The 5,535-nt window shown below is 41.2% G+C and overlaps 1 long non-coding RNA gene across 1 annotated transcript; it reads right to left on the bottom strand.

Annotated features, from left to right (window-relative positions):
- Positions 1 to 2,887: 2,887 nt before the first annotated feature.
- On the bottom strand, positions 2,888 to 5,296 carry LOC107183917. Its single transcript, XR_001514742.1, has 3 exons — positions 5,218 to 5,296; positions 3,628 to 3,753; positions 2,888 to 3,257 (listed from the first exon to the last, which is right to left on the bottom strand). It is a non-coding gene; the product is annotated as an uncharacterized LOC107183917 (long non-coding RNA).
- Positions 5,297 to 5,535: the final 239 nt, after the last annotated feature.

The following is a 5,535-nucleotide window of genomic DNA, read 5'->3' as shown; positions in this document are numbered from 1 at the left end:
AGTGTGCACTTTTTAACACTATTTTAAGAACTTTTGAGGCAGAGCAGTCAACAGTTTACTTACAGAGCAGAGAGGCTAGCAGTGGAGAATCTTAGAGAGTGGAAGGGAGAGGGAGAGACAGAGAGGAACATAGATTGGTTGCCTCCTGCACACCCCCCTACTGGGGATGTGCCCGCAACCAAAATACATGCCCTTGACCAGAATCGAACCTGGGACCCTTGAGCCCACAGGCCAACGCTCTGTCCACTGAGCCAAACCGGTTAGGGCAGTGGAGAATCTTAGTGATTTGTTCCACCAACATTTGCTAAGCACTTTCTAAGCATCGGGCACTGTACTGTGTTAAGGTGAGGGCACAGAGATTATTTAGCCTGGCTTCTTCTCTCAAGGCACTTCTAGGAGAGTGGGCAGTTGTCGCAGTTATGTACTGACTGATGAGGACCGCAAACACTGAGGCCATGGGAACACATGGGCCCCTGTAAGGATGGGGATAAAGGAAGACTGCCCAGAGGTGGCACCTGAGTTGGGTGGGCCTTGATAAATAGGAGATAATACAAGAAAATTATTACACAGCTGCTTCCTCTGTCATTAATAAATGAAGCAGAGAAGATAAGGTTCCTTTGGGAAACTTCAAGAATTTCAGAATGACTAAGTAGAATTTTAAAGGTGTGGTAAGAGTGGGGAGCAGACTGCCCAGGACAAAGGTAGGAGCAGGAAAAGAGCAGAGAGGGGGTTTCATGAACCGCTTTGGCAACTCCCTGTCTAGCCGTAGTTGAGCTGGACATCTCTGGGAGGACACAGCCTTCTTCTAGATATGCCCACTTCTCAGAAACATCCCTGAGAGAGTCGTTGCCCCAGAGTTCACAGAGCCTGATCCCCTGAGCTCAGGGACTCTGGGAGGCAGGGGAATGAGCCCCCTTCCACCTCCCACTCCTAGAAGCGTTTACCCAGGAACCTCGGACCCAACCTTGCAGGTTTTTACTCTCCTGGAAGGTCAGCTACCATCAGCAATTCAATGGCCGTGTTGCCCCAGACAGTTGCATTGCGGGATTGTTTACCCAATGGGCAGGGACCAAGTACACAGCGTCTCTCAGCCTGTTGCTTCTGATAATTGCTTAGTAAATCTTTACATGTGTATTGACTTTTCTGAACTATTATTTAATGGTGGTTGACTGATGCTCAATAAATATTTACATTATTTATTGTAAAATAATCATTACAATTGGGTTCTGTGGTGAGGGAAAAACAAAGGAAAAGAGTGGGAGCAAAGAGAAAGAGTGAGGGTGCAGAAAAAATGTCAAGTAGTCATTAACATTAACTTATTGAGTACTTACTAACTCACCAGTCTGGAGCTTAGACTTCTGTATGTATATTATCTTATTTAATATTACAAAGACTTATGATATAACATTATTATCATCTCTATTTAACAGATGAGGAAACTGAGGGTCAGAGAAGTTGAGTGACTTTCCTAAGGCCAAGGGGGTGGGTTTCTGACCCCAGACCAGGGTTCTATTTATTATATCTAGCTTCTAGTAAGAGAGAAAGAGGCCTTGGGACTTCTCTGTAGAAGCTTTAGTAACAGTTCTTACCTGAGAGTAAGCAGCAGGAGATTCTGCCTTATGTTTCAATAACTAAAGAATAAAGTGTAAATCTTGTTTAGGTGGCTTAAACAGAAACCTATGGACCTGATCACTGTTCAATGACCCACACAATTTTCTCTGGACATTCTGAATCACCATTGTCATCTCTCCTGCCCTTTATTATTCTGATCTTTGTTTATAACCTTTTACATCCATTTTGATCATCGTCCTCCCATGAATGACAAGTGCATGTATACTTTGTGAACTTAGAAAAAAAATTCCAAGATTAGAATCTGGTGTCTAATATATGATATGACAAATTCCCACATTTGATGTATTCTTTCTCATGGTGTTGGCTTGGGACTTCCTATTAGTTCTGAGAAAAAATTATTTTTAATAGAATTATTCATGAATGATTCGTGGGTGGCTTTAGAAACATTAATTCATAAGTGTACTTTAGCTATCAGATTGTCAAAAGCCCACTAGAAAGATCCATTTACAGGTTAAATGTTAGTGTGTTTGAAGATCTTTGCTTTTGCTATACCTGACCTGGGTGTGTACTTTTATGATTCATTATATGCATCTAGGAGGCAGATGTTCTGTCTTATTTAGCCTGTGGAGAAAATATTGCTGAGTAAGAAGTAACATATTTTTGAATAGATTAACGAGGATCAAAAGGGTAAATAAAAGTGAAGAAAATATACCCCCGGGTCACAATGTTTATAAATATAAGCTTAGTTTGTTGTTAAATGCAATAACATTAAAAAGAATAAAGCTATTTCCTTTCATAATTTCTTGTGTAGTCTAACAATAACAGTTACCTAGCTGAACTGAATTACTGATTGAGAAATGTCATTTTAAGCATCAGATTTAGAAGTGCATATTTAAGTTTCTACATTCAGTCATTCATTCATTGAAATATTACTGAGCACCTATCAGGCACCATTCCAGGGAGTGAGGATTGGTAGTGAAGAAAATAAAGGTGTTCTCACATGAAGCTTGCAAATTCTAGTGGGAGGAGACAGAAATGCACCCATGAGTATATGATCTGCCAGGTGGACATTTGAGCAGAGACATACAGGAAGTGAACACATGAGCCACACAAGAAACTAAGAAAAGAACATTCCAGAACATGTGAGCCATGCAGTAAATGAGGAAAGAATATTCCAGGCAGAGAGAAGAGCAAATATGAAAGCCCTGAAGTAAGGCCTGGTATGTTTGAGGGACATTGAGGTGGCAGGGCAAAAACACTTAGAATTTAAATCTCAATTAACTATAAATATATAAACTTTTTCATTTTTAAATTTTTTTAATAAGCTGGCTAAATAGAAACATCTTTTTGTTTCAATCTATATTAAAACTATGTCTAAGTTTCCTATTTGGGTAAATACTACATTATCAACTTATTTTAATTTTTTGTTCTTTCGTTTATGTCTACTCTGTGTCAGGCATGTGTGGGCGCTGTTAAGTGCTAGGCAAGCAACAGGGAACATCACAGACATATTCCAGCCTTGATTCGTCGGTGTACAGTGTTGGAGGACTAGCATTCTTTGAGGTCTTCATGTTCATGTATAATGTGGGTAGACTTAGGAGCCAGGAGAGGGACTTCAACTAGGAAAAGGGATTGGGGAGTGCTGAGAGGATCAGCAAGGTCTTGTAGACAGACAAATTCAGACGCTGTGAGGAGAAAAAGGAAGAATCAGGTGAGGAAACCTGGGGTCAGGGAATCAGAGACCCACCAGGTAAACGGTTTAGGCACCATGAGATAGGAATCCTAGCCACGCATCTCAGTCAGCTGGGAGAGGCCTCTGTAAACAGCAGCAGGTACCCACAGCAAGAAAGGAGTTAAAACAGCTTGCCTCTCCCAGTAGGGCTCAAAGTTTAATGTGGAGAGTTTTCAAGCATTTTTGTCAAGGCCAAAGGACAAGATCTCAGTTGTTCTGCTCTGCCCAGGCCACACATTGAAAAGGTGAAGACAGAGGTTTGATTGCGTTGGTCACCACTGTGCATGTTGTTGGGTTGAATTGCCCCGTTCCTGACTGATTACCTGAGGTGGGCCCATGGGCTTTCCAGCACCTGTGTCCTCTGGACCCTGGAGGTCTCCTGGCCAGCCACTGTCAGCTGTTGCTCACATCTGTGCCCTCTGCCCCAGCCATCTGTCCTCCAGATGCCCCTGAATGACAAGGACTTTACTGTAAAAGTGCCAGAGCCCCAAACAATGGGATTTCAGCAAATCTCTGATATCAATTGGACTTTTTTAAAAACATGACTGCTGCTTCTAGAAAAATCCAGAAAACTTAGTCTTTAATTTTAATTCACATGTGGGTAATCAAAATGTTTGTTGTTGTTATTGTCTGTTCTTTGGGTTCTTTTTTCTTCAGTGTCTATTGCCCCATTAAAATTTTACAAATAGGCACACTTAACAGTTTCTTTCCCATACATGGATACATACATACATCTTGCATATTTTACATAAATAGTTCATATGTAACTCTATATAAGATATATCCATAACCATCCTTACTATGAAATGAAAACAGCATTCAAACTATAAGTCAAAGTAAAATGTAAATGCTTGCTAGGCTCTGGGCTTTGTATAACACAAGATAAAAGAAATGTGGTAGGTGACATTCATAAAATTAGTTTAGGTGTTCAAGTCCTACTGCATGCTTCTTGGTTGCCTTGGCAACCCAGTATATAGATGAAAACCCTGGAAACAGGTCAGATACTCACATTGACTTAACAAAACTATCATCCTATTATAAGGATGATTATGTTCACCTTATTTCTATTCCCTTTGACATTTTTCTTATCCTCACCTAGGATACGCTTTTTAAAAAGTTGATTTTGGGCAGAGAGAGAGAGAGAGAGAGAGAGAGAAACATCCATCAACTGATGGCCTCCCGTACATGCCCCAGCCAGGGATCGAACCCGCAACCTAGGTGTGTGCCCTGACTGGGAAATGAACCCGCAACACTTTTGGTGTGGGGGATGATGCTCCAACCAATTGAGCCACCCAGCCAGAGCAACAAAATTTTTTAACAAATATTTTAATTTGGGGGCATTCAGCAGTTTTTCTTGTTAATAACTTTTTAAAGTAAAAACATAATCCTACTCCATGCAGTAAATTTGATGAACACATTTATTCTAAAAAACGCTTAAAATCAAATCCTCTCCACCTCAAGCTGAATGACTAGGCATGGCAATCACCCTTAGCTCAACTCTAGCGTCAGGCAGCATCGGCTCTGCAGCAGCAGGCATGATCCAGCCAACACACGCCTGGCAAAGAAGCATTCTAAAGTGCCTGTCCAGGCTTTGTCAGTTCTGACACAGCATCTTGACTGTATTAGTTCCCATACACCCAGATTAGTTTCAATCTATAACAGTTTACATAGAGGTCCTTTATGGAACCTGACAAAGCATCTGTTGGGATGATAGCACCCTTTAGAAAGGGAACTACACCTGAAGTTTACTGAACAAGTATACAGATGATTCTGAATACTATCTGGTTCTTTCTCACTCCGAAACTGGTGACATCACTAATGCGTGCAGTTGTGGGAATTGTCTCAACTGTCATACAGCCTGGATTCTCTTCTCCCAGATTGTGGGATATCCTTGGATATTTCATCCTACTTACCATGGGATGTCCACTTCTTCTTTAGGGCCATTACTACTAATCTAAAAAAGTTTCCAGGCTTCCCTTCTGCCAAGTACAGACTATGGACAGAATTACTTGCCTCTCTCTGAAATAATCCATCAACTCTCCTCTAGGAAACATCATCACACTTCCTGTGCCAAATACATTCTGGGAGCAGCACTAGAGGCGGCGTTATTCTTAATGTTCAGTATCTTGTGAGCTGCGTGTTATCTGCCTGTTCCATGTTTCCATTGCTCATCCTGCTGCCTCTACCGCTAATGCCACATCTAAATTTGATCTAATCATCTTGTTCCAAAA

This window comes from Myotis davidii, unplaced genomic scaffold, assembly GCF_000327345.1.
Source record: "Myotis davidii unplaced genomic scaffold, ASM32734v1 scaffold2723, whole genome shotgun sequence".
NCBI classification, from domain to species: domain Eukaryota; kingdom Metazoa; phylum Chordata; class Mammalia; order Chiroptera; family Vespertilionidae; genus Myotis; species Myotis davidii.
Note: the sequence above shows the minus strand (reverse complement) of the source record. Positions and strands in the feature narration are given on the sequence as shown.